The sequence below is a fragment of the Bos indicus genome, chromosome 8, assembly GCF_029378745.1.
Source record: "Bos indicus isolate NIAB-ARS_2022 breed Sahiwal x Tharparkar chromosome 8, NIAB-ARS_B.indTharparkar_mat_pri_1.0, whole genome shotgun sequence".
Lineage (NCBI taxonomy): Eukaryota > Metazoa > Chordata > Mammalia > Artiodactyla > Bovidae > Bos > Bos indicus.
Genome location: NC_091767.1, coordinates 88,168,363 through 88,187,134, shown reverse-complemented (window position 1 = coordinate 88,187,134; position 18,772 = coordinate 88,168,363). Strand labels below are relative to the sequence as shown.

The following is an 18,772-nucleotide window of genomic DNA, read 5'->3' as shown; positions in this document are numbered from 1 at the left end:
TGGATGCTTGGGGCTGGTGCACTGAGACGACCCAGAGGGATGGTATGGGGAGGGAGGTGGGAGGAGGGTTCAGGATGGGGGACACGTGTATACCCGTGGCAGATTCATGTTGATGTATGGCAAAACCAATACAGTATTGTAAAGTAATTAGCCTCCAATTAAAATAAATAAACTTATATTAAAAAAAAATAAACTTACCAAAAAAAAAAAAAGATGTTTTTTAAGAACATTACCACTAAATACCTCACATTTTCTTATCATCAGACTGTTTTCCTCTGAAGGAATCACTGTCTTCAGAGATATCAGTGCCAAGTGGTGCCTGGAAGGCATTTGGGATAACACTTGACCCACTAGTGAGCCCGGGTGGATGGAGCAATGATGCTGTCTGGGAACCTTCCCAGACATGAACACAAAGGCCGGTATTCTTTTCTCTCATTCTGCGCTGTTTCCCCTGACATGTTTTAGTACTGATTAGGGACCGGTGGGTCCCTTTGTTCTTAATTAAAAGTGGTTGTCTGTAAATATTCTACCTTTCTATTTTGTTTTCCCTCAAACTTAAAAAGGCAGAGGCCCAAGAAGACAGAATCAGAATCTTGTATCACAGTCCATACTTCCTCCTGAGAGCAAGGGCCACTTAAGTGGGACTTTTGCAGCTCACATTTCCTCTAATTTTAATAGTACAAAGGTCTTCTCAAAGGCAGTTATCAGGTACCAAGGGACTATGCATACCCATAGTGGATGCTGCTGTGTCCTGTGGCCTCCCCCAGTGCAAGGTTTCTAAGGAGCCAGCTGGTGATGCATTCAGCACAGGTTTGTATAAATGGTCCATTTGCAAGAAAAAATGTGAGATTTTCTGACCTAGTAATTGTTGCTTAGAAACTGTTGTCCACAAAACCTAGAATTCAGGAAAGGGCATTGGTGAAAGGGAATAAACTCTAGACCTAGATACAAAAGATGCAGGTGAAAACCCTAGTCCCAGTAGTGGGATGTGACCTTGGTACATTTGTTTAAATTTATCACAGCTTGTCTCATCAGCAGGCCAGCTCAGGATCCAGGGATATCTATGTTGTGGGAAATGCTGTGGATCCAAGGATACCACCAGGAGAAGAGATGGGCATCTGCTTAGCATCCAACACTTGAGGCCGACAATGAACCTGACAGCAGGTAAGACTCAGAATATTTGTTTACGGCATGCTCTGTGGTCCCAAGCAGACTAACAGATCCTTGGACTAACACCTCTCCTCCGGGCTGGGCTCTTTAGGAGTCACCTCTATTTCCATCCCACTTTCTAGTTCTCAGTAAAGGCTGGTTCATGGGAAAGTAGGGGGTCTGATGAAAAATATGAACGTGACCAGCATGACTTTGTTCCTTTTTGTCCAATACAAGAATCATACTGTGCTGAAACTGATGATGTGTTGATCGATGCAGGCAAGCAAACCAGATCTCTCTGTGCATGGAAAGTTCTCTTCTTTCTTCCTCAGCATCTACAGCTGTGCCTTTCACTCAATGTGGACAGTTCTGTCCTTCAGGGGCCAATAATATTCGGTTCCTGCTTTGATACTGCAGTTTGGATGGCAAGGGATACTGTGTCCTGATCACTTACTCTTGCCAGACTACTTTTCTGCTGCTGGAAATGGAGACATAAAAGACAGGTTCGAACTCTCCCAGGGCTGCAGCTTGAAACTTCTAACTACACTCCAGGAATCCTGCAGGAATGTGGGTCAGTGGTTCCCTTTGGAAAGAGATGAACACAAATGAATTTATTTTGCCAAATGCTTGTTTCTGGATCACGGTGGAAATACTGTTGGATTTCAACACAAAAAAACCAAACGGCAAATTCGTGTTTGCTTAGCCCAAACAAGCTCCTTGCATCTCCCAAGCCTCAGTTTCTTCATCTGTGAATTAGGGATGGGAACCTACCATGACAAGGTTGCTTGCTGGGCTGGCTGAAATGACATACTGGAGTGACAGGATTGCTCATCTGTTCCACATTATTGGGTTGACACCAGATGGATTTGTTTCACCACAGTTGTCCCGCTTCCCTGAAATGCCATTTCCCGTGGGACAGAAAGCTGGGGCCATCTTAATGTATGTTCCTCTGAAGTTAGGTCTTGATACATGGAAAGTCATTTTGTTCAATTCCCATTTCACAGGCTCCCAGTTTTCTGTGAATGGAGACTTCATGCATTTTTTAATCTTTGATTAGAAAATCTCCAAGTCCCAAATAAGGACCTTTAGTGAAAACTTGAGAGATTTTAGCTTCAAATCCAGAAACAGTTAAATTAGCCAATGTGATAACCGCACTCTGTCCCAGAATGTTGAATGTCACAGGCTTCAGAGTTTGTCTGCAAGTGGTATGTAATTAGGTCAGCAGAGGAGTGGAAATGCTGGTTAATTGCTTCAATCTTTTTCTCTTTCATTCTTCTAAATGCATTTCAATTGTCTATTAACTGGAATGTTTTTCTTCCCAGAAACAGTGAGTGTCTCAGAGGTTCCCATGGGGTACCCTGTGTTTGGGAGTGTGCAGAAGTTCTGGGGGCGCCCTGCAGTTGGGGGTGGGCAGAGTATCTGAAGGGGCACCATGCATTTGGAGGGCACCCTGTGATGGCCCAGATGATAAGGAATCCGCCTGCAAAGCAGGAGGCTTGGTTCAATCCCTGGGTGGGGAAGATCCCCTGGAGAAGGGAATGGCAACCCACTCCAGTATTCCTGCCTGGGAAATCCTATAGACAGAGGAGCCTGGCAAGCTGCAGTCCATGGGGTTGCAGAGTTGGACATGACTGAGAGACTAACACTTCCACATTTCCACGGTGTTTGTGCAGAGCTGCAGGAACTTACAAATTCCTCCTTCCTGTCACCCAGGCAGGACTGCTTTTCTTACAAAAAGGATTGATAGTAGTGTGGGTTTTAACTGCCAGCAAATATGAGCTTTCTTTGGAAATGTGTCATTCCCAGTATGGGTGTGGAGCTGCTGTATCTGTTTACAGCTCTCTCTCCTTCGCTGGTTCCTCGGAAATCACCCGGGTCACTCTGGCATCCACCACTCAGGGCTACAGGAAGATTTGTCTCCGTGCTGCTTTACACTGAAAAGCCCAGCTACCTGCTTACCGACACAAGCTCATTGTGTTAGCAGTACATAGCATTAATTCCTTGTACTGCTTTAAATTTCTAAGTGAGGCAGGCCCACTCCCTGAATGTGTGCCTTGCTCAAGCCTACAATTTATCTCCCCGATGGCCATTCTCTCCTCCTCCTTAGTAACAAGAGCTCTGAGTTTTAGCTGGGACTGTTATGGCAGGCAGTGCCACGTATCCTTGCTCCTTTATGGCTAGCTATAGCCATGCTCCTGCATCCCCCTCCTTGAGATGTGGCCCTGAGCATTGTGTGGACTCCGGAAGCATCATGTGCTTCCCTGGGCAACAGCCTGAAAAGTGGATGTACAGAGACTTCATTGGGAGGTGTCATCCCAGAGCAGCGAGGGTCAGGAAAAGGGACTCTGGCAGGAGAGACAGAGATGCCTCACTGAGCTGTTCAAAGCTTCCCAGAAACGTGCCAGTTTACTCGGTCATCCGGAACTCGTCTCCAACATAACAGTCCATCTTGGGGAGAGGGGAAGGGAAACCAGTGTATATGCCAGCTCAAACCTCTTGTTTGTCAAATTTTAAACCATAGGATATGACCCCCCCACTTCTTCTCCTGTTTGTATCACTTCTGAGGTAGCCTTGGGGAAGGCCAAGTCCCACCCCCAATGATGTGGGGCTTCATCTGAGCCCAGCAGTGAGGGGAAGTGTCAGACTCTTCATGGGTACCAGAGTTGCTATCATGCTATCTGGTGGGAGCGATAGAGTCTGTGATGCAGCCTGCCTTCACCCCAGAGAAACTGAGATAGCCAGTCTAGGAGAGGAGGTGACAGAGAAGCAGCTGAGCCCTAACAATCTAGGGAAGGACAAAAACTGGGTTTAGTACATGTCCTTAAAAGGAGTGGGTGTGCACTGGAATACAGATGTGATGGCTGGAGCTCTGGCAGCCATTTGGAAGCTCAAGGAAGAGGCAAAATGCTTATAATGATTGGGTATAATCTAGAATAAAGCTCATGCTCCTGATAGTATTTTGAATTTACCCTGCTAGTTAACCAAACTGGTGACCTCCATACTTCTTGTACAGGTCTTGTTGTCTTTTACAAAAAAGAGACACAGACTTCTATTTTGTTAAAGCTAATGGGCTTCCCTGTTGACTCAGATGGTAAAGAATCTGCCTGCAGTGCCAGAGACCTGGGGTTGATCCCTGGGTCGGCAAGATCATTGGAGAAGGGGTTGACTATCCATTTTAGTATTCTTGCCTGGAGAACTCCATGGACAGAGAAGCCTACAGGCTACAGTCCATGTGTTCACGAAGAGTTGGACACAACAGAGAGACTAACATATTTCCTTGTATTTAAAGGCAAAACAAGTTTCAACTACTGTAGCACGTGATAACAGTTTGTTGGATGAATGAATAAATGTCCTGGTTGATTAATGCTTGTCATATATCCAAAATAGTAGGTTTAGTGCAGTGTATTTGACACCAGTGTTTGTCCTCTGCACCTGTGTGAATCCTGCCTGTCCCTTAAGGCTGGGGACAGCCTTGACCCAGCACACGTCCATGGTCTTTGCATTAAAGCACTTTCCTTTCTTTCTGTTTCCATGTTTCCCTACATTTTCTTTTCTTAAATATGAACCCAACACCTCCACCTACATCCACTCAGCAAATTCTTCCCCTTTGTCTAAAATTCCGTATACATGTCACCTCCTTGTGAAGCCTTCCAGCATCCTCCTGGGCAGGGAGCACTTGCCCATGTTCCTCCAGCACTCAGAGCACACACAGTTCCTGCCTCCGCTTCCCTGCCTGGCTCCCTGAAGTTTCTGCATCATCCCTTCTCTCTCCTCACACCTTCCACCCATCCTTTCCCTTCCCACTCTTTACTGAAGACATGATTTACATCTTCCACAGAGAAAGTACAAGCCTCCAGATATGAACCTGCTCTCCTCCACATCAGTCAGCCTCCATGTGCAGCCGTGGGCACTGCCCTGTCTCCTGGTGATGTGTCAGCCTCCCGCAGGGTGAAGACAGCCTTTAGCACTGGGTGAGCCATCAGCACTCCTACAGAAAGCTAGAGTCTCCTTCATTCCCCACACTCATCGGCTCTCCTTAACTTTGTTGTAGCAATTTCTCCTCTTCTTTTGCACCATCAATTCTTCTATCTACAGAATCATTCTCATTAGCATTTACACATGCTGTAATAAATCTCTATCCACTCCTTCCAGCTGCCGCCTCATTTCTCTGCTCTTCTTTATAGCAAAACTCCTTGAACAATTCTGTTTTCATTTCTCTCCCTTTTCTCCTTTGAGTCCATTCCAGTCCAATTTTTCTCCCCTCCAAGGTCACTGTTGACCTTGACAAAGCTAAATCCAGGGGTCAGTCCTGGCTCCAGCTATCCATCACTGCATGACAAAAGTGCCCCCCAAATTTAAATAACAATACATTGTGATGAATCATGATTTTGTTGGTTTACTGGGCTCAGCTGATGGTTCTAGCTGGGCTTCTCATGTCGTTGCTGTCACATGGTTTCTGGGGCTGGAGTCACCTGAAGGCAAGACTGGGCTGTGCATTCAAGATGGCACACTCACCCAACCAGCGGTTGGTGTTGCCCATGGGCTGGGAGCTTGGCATGACCTTGACCACAGAACCTGCCCATGGCCTCGCCATGTGGCTTGGACTTCTCACTGAGTGATGTTGGGTTCCAAGAGAGAGCATTTCAAACGTGAGCATTCAGGAGACAAAAAGCAGAAACTACCAGGTCACTTGCATCTCCATCTAGAGCAGGTGTGGGCTCTTTCTTCTGGGTTGTGATGCTCAAAGTGTCATGGACTCAACAGGGAGCTGGAGAAATGAAGTTTGGCCCCGTCGAGGGAGTGACAAAGTCACATTGCAGAACAGCCTTTGGAACAGGGGCTCCCTCCCTCCCCCTTCAAACATGGTCTTCAGTGTCTTCCTGGAGGCACTTTCTGCATCTCTCATCTCACTAGCTGCTTATTCTCAGCACATTTCCTGGATCTTTCCACCTCCACACTTTGGCACTTCCCAGGGCATCATCTTTGCCCATTTTTGTTCAGCCCTTTTCTTGATCATCTGTCTAGTACCATGACTCAGAGTGGTGTGAGTCATAGTTGCCATGGGGTGATGCTATGGTGGATACACCTGTAAGTAACTGTTCTGTGGTTCATATGGATGGGGCTCCTTCCCTGAAGGATTTCATAGGGGTCTGCACCCCAGGGTAGTCTCTCTAAAGTTAAAGAACAGTGGAATGACCCCATGGCAGGTCTCTCTGCTGTGCCCAAACATGAGCTCCACATTGTACTTGCCTGAGAGAGTGGTACCCCTGGCCTCCTGAATTTACTGTTATCAGTGGAACATGAGGGGGCATTGATGTGTCCCTTCTAGGCCAGGAAGTTCTTATTTACTGGTGCTTGTCTTTCTTCCTTTCCTGCCTCCCTGACTGAGGAAGAGTATATCGATATGGACACATTATAGGTGACTCAGAATGCCAATCCGATAGGCAAAGGGATAACTGGTTCCCTGGTAGACTTGAGATGACTGCAAGATGAATGCTGGCTATGCTAAACCGCTGAGACATAAGCTGGGCCATTATCACAGTGTAATTGGTCTGTTATGATGTATGAACAGCAGCAGAGCTTTCCAGAAAAATAGGGGGTATTTCTTTTTTTTTCCCCTCAATCTAAGCAGATAAGAACCTCTCCACACTCCCAAACCTCCAGCTGCCCAAATTGAAAACAATAGAAAATGAAGATCCTGAGTTCCTAAACATTCTGGATGTGACCTCTAAAGCATTAAAGATTCACTAACATTTGATCTCTGTCTGCAGGTGTCTATCACATATCTGACACTTGTCTCACCTATGAACACGATTATGGAGGTCCAAAGCAGAGTACAGCCCTGTCTCTAGCTGAGATAAGACAAACAAAGTCATCACATATGCAGTTAGGGAAGAGCTGCAGGCAATCAGATCCTAGCATTTGTTGAATACTGATGCACAGGTTGGGCATGTGAATATAAATGAGACATTGTCTGCTTTCTAGAAGTCCCTGATACAGCGGGGCCTGTGATATGGTTGGTCATTCACTCAGCAAGTTTTTACTGACAATCTGCTATGTTCAGGCTCCATTTCGGGCATGTGGAATATAGCAGGCAACAGAATCGATTGAATGAGGTCTCTGTCCTGAAGCTCTCACCTCCTGGGTGGGATATGGGACAGTCAACATTGCCTGGCATATGGTGATAAGAGCTATGAGGAAGAGTGACGAAAGGGGGAAGGGGATCAGTGTATGGTCAGAGATGCCTCATGAAAGGAGATATTTGCATAGATACCATGAGTAACATGAGTGAGACAGCCAGGTGGGTCTCTAGGAAGAGAGTGTTCCAGGCAAAGGCTTGAGAATGCAGAGGCCTTGAGATGGAAATTTCTTGGAATGTTGGAGAAACAGCAGAGATTCTCTGGGACTCTGGAGCATGATGGGTGGTGGAGTGGCAGGAGGCAGCAAGAGGCTGGGGGCCCCTGTTTGGACTTAGGTTTACAGCTCAGCCTGTGAACATTGCACCATGGATGCCCTGACACTTGCCTGACCCTGTAGGCACAGGAGGCCGACTGCAGGTTGCACTCAGAAGGAAAAGAATCGAGTGGTTCTTTAAAAATGTTTGTAATACAAACATCAATAAAATACTGGGTAAAAATGGAGAAAAAGCCTCCTCTCTTTGTAAGTGTCTTAAGAATCACACAGCTTTATTTCATGTCCTCAAATATTTAAACAGAGTTTAGAGATTCAAATGAATTTTTTTTTTTTTTGTCTTCTTAAAGCATCCAGGATCTCCTAGTTCCTGCTCCACATGGGTTGAGCTGTTATCTTGAAATGTTTTTTCATCTCTGACTTCCTGGAATGGGTTTGCTTAAGGAAATCGGTTTTGAGAGTTTGCCTTTAGTTCTGGCACACTCATGGGAACCTTGTTACAGAAGTCGGCGTATGCTATGAGCACCAGAACTTCAGGGCTGTTTTCCGGCCCCTGAGACTGCTGGCCTGTTCAGTTGACCCCTGGCAAGAGGGAAACTCCCTTTACTGTTTGAAGGCTGAGTACCCATGGCTCAATTCTAGTCCCTTGGGAAGACAGAGACAGGAATCTAAGGTTTCATAGCAAAAGAATGATTTGAAAAAGAGGCTTTCATCAGAAGTCAGTCCCCAGTTACTGAGAATATTGTTGTTGCTCTCCATTTTAAATTGGATTTTCATCTGAGGATGTGGTATTTAAAAGTAAATCATCATCCATGTAGGTTTCTATGGAAGCTCCCCGGTTCCTTGTGGTGAAATTAAATTAGAGAAAGAAATGAAGGGAGGAGCAGATGGGCCCGTTTTCCAATTTGGGCTCAAGTGGATCTCAAGGAGCAGGACAAGGGTAATTCAAAAGAATCTAAAATGTCATCTTCAGAGAATGCTCTGATTGGTGTCCAGGGAGAGAGCTGTCCTTCCTTTGTCATCACATTCCTCTGATGGAATGGACTCACTACTGGGCCGCACTTCATTTGACTTGGGTTAAGGAAAGGCGGTGAGGGCATCTCATGTGCTATAAGGAACTGAGCTGTGTGCCCCCCAAACTCATCTGGGCACCCCTGGTGGCTCGGCAGTAAAGAATCTGCTTGTAATGCAGGAGCCGTAGGAGATGCGGGCTCAACCCGTGGGTTGGGAAGATCCCCTGGAGGAGGGCATGGCAACCCACTCCAGTATTCTTGCCTGGAGAATCCTATGGATGGAGCAGCCTGACAGGCTACAGTCCATGGGTCACAAACAGTTGGACACAACTGAAGCGACTTAGCATGCAGGCACATACAACCTTATTTGGTGAAGCCCTAACCTCCAACGTGACTGACTATACTTAGATACAGGGCTTTAAGGATGTAATTAGGGTTAAATGAGGTTATAAGGGTGGGGCCCTAATCCATGAGGAATGATAGCCCTGTGAAAAGAGACCGAGTCAGCCAGCTCTCTCCCTCTGTGCCTGTGCAAGAGGCATGGCCATGTGAGGACAGCAGGAAGGCCTCTGCAAACCAGAAACAGGGCTCACACTGGATCTGCTGGTACCTTGATCTCAGACTTCCAGCTTTCAGAATTGTGAGAAGTGAATGTTTGCTGGTTAAATCGTCTTACCCTGTGGCATTTCTTAAGGCTGCCAGAGTTGACTAAGATGTGGAATTAAACGCTAATGCAAGACCAAGTGGATAAAGGGGTGAGGGGCAGTTAGGCTGTTTCTCAGCTCCCACTGACCACCAACACTGGGTTCACATCCACATGATGCTGGCCAGTTGAGCCAGCCCTGGCTGAGCAGGCCAGGACCCTGTGGGCTGTCACCCTCTTGAGCAGGAGCTGGATGTTCTCTCTGTCATCAAGGCTTTTGTCCTGCTCAAGAAGCATTTCTTCCCATCACTTTCCACTTATTCACTCAGTACATCACCTACGAGTCCATTCAGACCAGTGATGCAGTGCCAACTTGTGGATCACCACAGGGGCCAAGCCCTGTGGTGAGCATGTGCTGAGCTCTCACTGAGGACACAGTTGTTGGTTTGGCATGGGGAGTGGATGACAAAAAACATTTTAGGGATCATAGCTCAACTATTTGACAAATAAGACAAAAGGTCACACATACAGTAGTCAGAATATTGGCATCATAAGTGATAGTTTTTTATTTTCTTGGGCTCCAAAATCCATGCAGATAGTGATTGCAGCCATGAAATTAAAAGACACTTGCTCCTTGAAAGAAAAGTTATGACAAACCTAGACAGTGCATTAAAAAGCAGAGACATCACTTTGCCAACAAAGGTCAAAACTATGGTTTTTCCAGCAGTCATGTATGGATGTGAGAGTTGGACCATAAAGAAGGCTGAGTGCTGAAGAATTGATGCTTTCGAATCGTGGTGGTGGAGAAGGCTCTTGAGAGTCCCTTGGACTGCAAGGAAATCAAACCAGTCAATCCTAAGTGAAATCAACCCTCAATATTCATTGGAAGGATTGATGCTAATGCTCCACTACTTTGGCCACCTGATGCGAAGAACTGACTCATTGGAAAATACCCCGATGCTGGAAAAGATGAAAGGCAAAAGGAGAAGGGGTCAGCAGGGGATGAGTTGGTTAGATAGCATCACCGGCTCAATGGGCACGAGTCTGAGCAAACTCCAGGAGAAGGTGAAGGGCAGGGAAGACTGCTGTGCTACAGTCCATGGGCTCGAAGAGTTGGATACAACTTAAGGACTGAACAACAACAACAAGTCTAAGTAAAAAATGAGGCAAGAGATGCTGGTCTGGACACTCAGGAATTGGACTCACTCACCTGTGACCAGGCCTCACTGGGCACCAGCTGTCCCCCTAGTGCTTGTGAAGGGGGCACAGATCAGATCATTGCTCTCTGCCAACAGGGGTTTTAACATGAAGTATTCCTAGTTTCTCTCCCAGTAAAATCCCTCACCCTCCCTTTGAAGGTGTGAGTCAGGAGAGATGGAGAGTCGCAAGAGTGTCAGCTTGGGTGCAACTCCCTTCCCGTGGGAGGAAGCTTCAGGAAGAGGAAACAGCACCAGTTTCCCTGCACAGTCTAATTAAGGACGCAGAAGGGAAACAAGTGAAAGAGCGAATCAGTCAAGGCAATTACAACTAGTGATAAGCAGTGTGAAGGAAGCAAACAGTACACAGGGGAGGAGGGGAGTCATTGGAGAGCCTGTGCTTCTCCGGGAGAGTCCAGAAGACATTTAGGCTGATGGCTCGGGACCCATCACTGAAAAGGAAAGGCGATGAGGGGCAGGGAGCAACATGTGCAGAGCCTTGCAGTGTGGCAGAGTGGGGCATGTGCTGGAAACAGAAAGCAAGCCAAGATCACAGCAGAGTGAACGAGGGAAGGATGGAGGAGAGGCTGCCAAGATGGAGCAGGCTCATCTCACGTGGAGCTGGGGGAGAAGAGGCCAGGAGGGAGGGAGCTGAGGGAGGCCAGTCAGGGTGCTGTCATGTGGTCTGGGTGGGGCAGTGGAGTTTGCATTTTGGCAATGGGATTGGAGAGCTGGGGGCAGGTCTGAGACATGGTTTGAAGGTAGAGTTGGCTGCTTCACTGACGGACTTTGCATATGGAAAAGGGACAGGTAAGAACCAGGGAAAACCTGGCATTGGAGTGGCCCACATTTGACTCTTGGTGAAGATTCTTGAGAACAACAGCCAGAGCATCTCAAAGATCACAACTGCTGCTGCTGCTGCTAAGTCGCTTCAGTTGTGTCCGACTCTGTGCGACCCCATAGACGGCAGCCCACCAGGCTCCTCCATCCATGGGATTCTCCAGGCAAGAATACTGGGGTGGGTTGTCATTTCCTTCTCCAGTGCATGAAAGTGAAAAGTGAAAGTGAAGTCGCTCAGTCGTGTCCGACTCCTAGCGACCCCATGGACTGCAGCCCACCAGGCTCCTCTGTCCACAGGATTCTCCAGGCAAGAGTACTGGAGTGGGTTTCCATTGCCTTCTCTGAAATATCACAACAGATGTGCATAAAAGTTCCTTGAATAATGATTGCAGGGGCTTCCTTTGAACTTCAGGGAACTCAAAACTGAGGTATTTAATTAAAAAATTTGTTGGAATGGAAGCTAGTGGGGAGATACGGGAAGAGAATCACGTTGAAGGGCAAAAGGTGAACCACGGTATTTATTCATCTTTCTGGTGTCTCCTCTCATTGCTCCCAAGGATCCAGGCATTGATCCATGTCTCAGAGTCATTATAAAATATTAATAGATACACACTTTTTATTTCCATTTTACTTTTCTGGAAATATCTATTTTAAGGAGGGCTTGAGAGGCTTCCAAGTCCAAGGAAATCTAGTCATTCCTTAATCCATTGAGCAGGTGCCTTCCAAGCAGCTGCAGAGAAAGAGTGTTTCCACAGTGCCTGCCAGCCAGCTCAGCTGTTGTCCAGGAGACGAGTGCTCCATGGACCTACTCAAGCCTTTCCCAGTCTCTTTCTTGCTCTTAACTCTGCATGTGGAAAGTCAAATTGTCAGGAGATTAAAGTGCTCACTTTTACCTCTAGCTGGAATTCCTGAAGGGTTTTAAGGAAATAATGATTCCCCAGTAAATGTGTAGATTGATCCAAATCACCATTTTACTTCGTATTTATTTAGTACAGTTGGTTGAATAATGGCTCCCCAAAGATGTTCACGTTCCTAATACCCAGAGCCTGCCGTTGTGTTACATTACACAGCAAAAGCTCCTCTGAAGGTGGAATTAACTTAAGAATCTTGAGATGGAGAGATTATCCTGGAATATCCAGGTGAATCCAATGTCATCACCAGGTTTCTCATCAGAGAGAAGCAGGAGGGTCAGAGGTGGAGCTGGAGAGAAAAGTTATAAGGATGGAAGCAGAGGCTGGAGCAATGTGATTTGATGGTGGAGGAAAGGCCATGAGCCAATGAATGCAAGAACCCCTGAAGCTGGACAAGGCAAGGAAACAGGTATTCCCCTGGAGCCTTCAGAAGGCAGGCAGGCTGGTGTGCTCCTTGAGACTAACCCAGAGAAATAGATTTTGGGCTTTAGACCTCCAGAATAATACATTCATGTTGTTTAAAGTCACATAGCTTATAATAATTTGTTACAGCATCAAGAGGAGCCTAAGATGCCCAGCACAGCAGTTCTGCAATCACCTGATTGCATGGGTTGAACATTTAACTGTTTTCTCATAGAATTCACCACTCTATGCCATCCTATACCCCTATTCTTAGTTTCATCTAGGCTGATTTTGACACTTGGCCAGATTAACCATTTATGTCCTTTCCCCAGTAGAAACAGAGGGTATTAGCTGATTTCCATTGTTTGGAATGAGCATGAAATTAGAATCCAAAGTCACCTGACTACTTGGATATCTGCTTGGTGGTCATAAAGTCTGGAAACAATGATGAAGTTATTTTTTATTATTTAAATCATAATATTTATTAATACTTTATTATTTTCTCGATCTTGATAGAGATCTTCTAATTTTAAAATGTGGAAGATTGGTAATGTGAATATTTCAAAGTTATTTTTGTGGGCTAATATATTTAGTTTTAAGCAAATAAAAAATTGATTCTGGAAATCTACAATTTGTAAGTTTGACAATTGTCCATGGCACAAACAGATGATTTTGAATGATTTTTGAGGGGTGAAGGAAGGAAGTGATAGTTATTGGATGCAACCATTATTTTATTTGGAATAAGCAAGACCAAGTTCACCTCTTTTTGGTTTATTTGTATTTTCATTTGTTTAAACAAACCATTTCATTCACAGTAAAAAAACTATATTGGTGAATATTGCTTTAATGGCTTGTTTTACATATAAAAGATTATATTAACTTTAACTGTAAAGTTATTCATTCAATCTTTTTTTAGGATGAGTTAATAGACATAGGGGACCTAGCTGGCACTAGTGGTAAAGAACTGACATGTCAATACAGGTGATGCAGCAGACATGGGCTCCATCCCTGGGTCGGGAAGATTCCCTGCAGTAGGAAATGGCAATCCACTCCAGTATTCTTGCCTGGAAAATCCTATGGACAGAAAAGCCTGACAGGCTACAGTTCATGGTGTCACAAAGAGGTAGACATGACTGAGAACACATGCGTGTGCACGCGCACAAACACACACAGATGTAGAATTGCTATTCAAAATATATGCATGTTTAAAAATATATGCCCTTTTAAAATCTTAATAAATACTGTTACTAAGATCATGGCATCTGATCCCATCATTTCATGGCAAATAGATGGAGAAAAAGTGGGAACAATGGCAGATTTTATTTTGTTGGGCTCCAAAATCACTTTGGACAGTGACTGCAGCCATGAAATTAAAAGACGCTTGCTCCTTGGAAGAAAAGCTACGACCAACCAAGATAGCTTATTAAAAAACAGAGACACCACTTTGCTGACAAACTTCTGTATAGTCAAAGCTATGATTTTTCCAGCAGTCATGTACGGATGTGAAAGTTGGACTGTAAAGAAAGCTGAGTGCCAAAGAATGAATGCTTTTGAATTGTGGTGCTGGAGAAGACTCCTGAGACTCCACTGTACTGCAAGGGGATCAAACCAGTCAATCCTAAAGGAAATCAACCCTGAATATTCATTGGAAGGACTGATGCTGAAGTTGAACCTCCAATACTTCAGTCATCTGATGCTAAGAGTTGATTCACTGGAAAAGACCCTGATGCTAGGAAATATTGAGGGCAGGAGGAGAAGGGGACGCAGAGGATGAGATGGTTGGATGGCATCACCGACTTGATGGACATGAGTTTGAGCAAACTCAGGGAGATAGTTAAATACAGGGAGGCCTGGCAGGCTGCAGTCCATGGAGACGCAAAGATTTGGACATGACTTAGCAACTGAAAAACAACAACAATGTGTGTCTGAGGATGTATGAGTGTACGTGAGTGCATGTGAATGCGTGTGTTTAAAATGTACTGGTTGGCTGTCAGTTTCACCCTAAGGGTATTCCTTCTATGAGAGTTGAGATCACTTGTCTCTTGGCCATGGCTGGTCCTCAACCCCTGGGCCCTGACTCAGGATATCAAGTGCTCAGTTGCTCAGTTGTGTCCGATTCTTTGTGACCCCATGGACTATAGCCCACCAGGCTCCTCTGTCCCTGGGATTCTCCAGGCAACAATACTGAAGTGGATTGCCATGCCTTCCTCCAGGGGATCTTCCGACCCAGGGATTGAACCTATGTCTCTAATTTCTCCTGCAATGGCAGGCAGATTCTTTTACCACCAGCAGCCATGTGGGAAGCCCAAAGGAACAAATTATATTGTGGGATGCATGACCCAGTGGACAGGAGGGAAGCCTCTATTCAGAGGTCAGTGTGAACTATTTGCTTTCTCTCTTTTTCAGGCTGTTTTGATACCTTTTCATTAGAAGGCTTCCCTCCTTGCATCTGCACTCATGAGGCTCCCCTAGTGGTTCTGGATGGTCATCTCCGGGCTCTGCACCCACCCAGACCTGCTCCCTCGGGTCTCCCCTTCAGGAGGCTTGGTTCTGTTCCTTTCCCGCCACCCCCCCATCCCCCACTCGCAGTGCTTTCATAGCAGATGACATGTGCCCTCCTGGAGGACCAGGTGGCTGCACTGTGAAATCATAAGTCGTTACAATCTAAGCAATTAGGGTTTTTCATAGGACCACATGCTAATTGAGGTTGGAGACAATGTGTGTCTCATTTGCTACCGTACCCTTAGAGGACAGCCCAGTTCCTTTCTATCCTTATATTCTTGATCTTCAATAAATATTTGTTGAATGAATACAATATTACAAATGCTGAGAAATATGACTTTTCCCTACACAAAGTTTTTTGAATAGAGGGTCTCCATTAAATTGAGGACAAGATGTGTGCATATGTAATATATATGTGTATAGGTATTGATACATTGAGGGCTTCCCTGGTGGCTCAGATGGTAAAGAATCCACCTGCAGTGCAGGAGACCTGGGTTCGATCCCTGAATTGGGAAGATCCCCTGGAGAAGGGCGTGGCAACCCACTCCAGTATTTTTGCCTGAAGAATTTCCATGGGGACACAGAGAGTCAGACACAACTGAGTGACTAAGCACATACACACACACACACACACACACACACACACACTGATACACTGAATATGCAGTGACATATTGAGTATGCAAACAATGGCCAGACCACATCTGGCAACAGAATTCTGACTCAGAATTTCCATAGTAACCAGTCCAGGACTGTCAAAACTTAGTCAGTGAACACTGGCTGCCCTTTTTCTTGTCCTGTTTCCAACACTGGACCAACCAGAGAAAGTAAAATGTGCTCCCAACCAATCAGACGGGTTGCCTCCTTCTTGGCCCATCTCCTGCTTCCCCAGGCCCACCACCTCCACTCAGCACACTTAACACCTTCTCTTCTTGTTCTCTATGAAGGTTTGAGTCTCTGGTAAAGGAAAGGAATGGTGGTTGATTCTCTGGCTACAGCAAGCTTTGAATAATTGCATTTGGTCCTTCTCATTTGGGTGGACTTCATTTATTTGATACACACAGACACATACATTTTGGGCATTGGTTTTAATGATAACTTACAAAGGTTAATAGAGGCATGTCAAGAATGACCCAGATGTCCATCACACAGACAGGCACTGTGACTTCTTTATCTGGATTTGCATGTTGACTCATGGCATTTGTCGCACTAAATAAAGGCCAAAGGCCAGGGAAGTGAATAGTTGACAAGAATTTAGCAAGAAGAGTGGTGGGGAATGGATTCTGCACATGGCACATGCTGAGGTGGGAATAACTAGACCAGAGGCCGCTGTCCAAGTGTTGAAGCTGGGTCTACTTCCCCATCTCTGGCAGGTGGTCAAGGCAGAGGAAGTTCAAGATGGGCAAGGTTGGGTCCCTAAACCATGATATGGAGGAGGTCTACCTGCCCATTGGAACAATCGTTTTTGATTTTGAGAACAAACCAGTCAGTCCTAAAAGAAATCAACCCTGAATATTCTTTGAAAGGACTGAGGCTAAAGCTGAAACTCCAATACTTTGGTCATCTGATTTGAATAGTCTTATTGGAAAGGACCCTGATGCTGGGAAAGATTGAGGGCAAGAGAAGTGGGTGTCAGAGGATGAGATGGTTAGTTGCCATCACTGAGTCAAAAAATATGAACTTGGGCAAACCCTGGGAGATGGTGAGGGACAGAGAAGCCTGGCATGCTGCAGTCCATAGGGTTACAAAAAGTCAGATGCAATTTGGCGACTGGACAACAACAAAGTAAACTTTAATAGCATCTGACCAAGCCATGAGATTCTGGGGCTTGTTACAGAAACTTGCATTGCCTAAATGAATGTGTGTGTGATCAGTTGCTTAGTCAGGTCCGACTCTTTGCAACCCTATGGACTGTAGCCTGCCAGGCTCCTCTGTCCATAGCATTTTCCCGGTAAGAATACAGGAGTGGGTTGTCCTTTCCAAGGATTTCCAGGGAATCTTCCTGATCCAAGGATCAACCTGCATCTCTTGCATCTCCTGCATTAGCAGGAGGGTTCTTTACAACTGTGCCACCTGGGAAGCCCCACCTACATGGCTACCTTCCCCCAAACACAAAGAAATGAAGACACACAGTAGCAGAGAGCACCAAGTGCTACATAGACCTCGGTGAGCTGGGGAGTGGCTAGCCATGTGGGTGTTACTGTCACCTCTTCTAGGAGGCAGCCTGAAGCTGACACAAGTTTGAGGGGAGCCTTCCATGTAGAGACTTGGGCTGGAATAAGGGTTTGAGGTCTGAGGTGCCTAGAGAGTTTGAGAAGTAGAAAGAGGCCAGGGTTGTGCTGCATCAGCCCAAGTGGACACAGCAGTACCTGATGATGATGGAGTAGTTGGCAGTGGTCAGAGTATGGGGGCTAGGTAGAATGAAGAAGAGAGTGGATTTTATTCCAAGTGCACAGTGGGAATCCTACAGCCTTCTGTATGGCAGTGTTCTTTTTATTTTTATCTTTTCAGGAAAAGAAAAATGTTTCAACTCAGGGAGTTGGTGATGGACAGGGAGGCCTGGCGTGCTGCGATTCATGGGGTCGCAGAGTTGGACACAACTGAGCGACTGAATTGAACTGAACTGAACTGAACGGCACCTTTTCAGGAAAAGGGTTATCCATTTAACAAACATTTATTGCCTGCCTACTCAAATGGCTAAACAATGCATTCATTTACTTCTTATTCAGACAACATATACTGAATGCTTACTGTACTCAGTGCTAATGTCATGGGGTAGATGTTCAGGGGTGAACAAAAGAGATGGAGCGTCTCCCTCCATGAAGCTGATAGCCTAATGAGAGACAAGCTTTCGGTAAATGTCCCCAAGTAAACTGAGAAAGACGTCTTCAACGCGGGCCATGAAGGTAAAGAACATGGAGTGTTGGGAGCCAATACTAGGGAGAACTTCTTCAGATCAGGGGATAAAGAAATCAGGAAAGCTGAGTGCTGAAGGATGAATCATGAAGCCTGGGGATAGGGAGGAACTCCTGCCAGGGGGAACTGCATGGGTGAAGACCCTGAGGTGGGACCAGGCTTTATGTGTCTAAGAAACTAGAAGATGGTGGAAGCCAGAAAGCCAGGGAGAAGGTGGGTAGGGCCAGATCCCATGGGGCTCCCACAGGAATAGAACTGCAGGGCAGTGTTCTGTTTACACATGTGAGGGATGGCTTAAGTGTGGGTGGACAATGGAGCAGACAGGGCCATGGTCCAGCCAAAGGATGGCAGAAGATGGACATGGAGATATGTTGGGATGTATTTTGAAAAGGGAGCTGTTGGGATTTGCCTAGTATTAAATGAGGGCATTTAATGAGATGAGATGAATTCATTGAGATGAATCAACAGCCCTATCTAGATCATTGACTGAAGACCTAAGAAGTGTTTCCAGAGAGACTGAGCCTGGGCTTGGAAGAATGGGCCATCCTGAGCCAGCAAACAAAGCCTAAGAGTTATTAATATCCTCAAAACAGCATTGTTATGGGAGAGACATCCCCTGTATTTGTTTTATTCAAATTAAAATCCAGAAATATTATCTATAAAATGAGCCCTGAAGAGACAACCTCCTGTTCTAAGCCCAATACTGGCAAATTAGTTTCTGCAAAATGACATCACTTGCCAAATTACATTAATGTGACCTATTTTTATTTTATTGGGTCTGCAGTTTTA

General features: G+C 45.7%; 1 long non-coding RNA gene across 1 annotated transcript in view; it reads left to right on the top strand.

Annotated features, from left to right (window-relative positions):
* LOC139184467 (uncharacterized) overlaps window positions 1–5,492 on the top strand; it is a 29,781-nt gene extending 24,289 nt beyond the window's left edge. Inside the window, exons 2-3 of the long non-coding RNA XR_011567967.1 lie at window positions 1,023–1,164; window positions 4,988–5,492. This is a non-coding gene — a long non-coding RNA (uncharacterized lncRNA). The remainder of the gene's footprint in view (window positions 1–1,022; window positions 1,165–4,987) is intronic.
* Window positions 5,493–18,772: the final 13,280 nt, after the last annotated feature.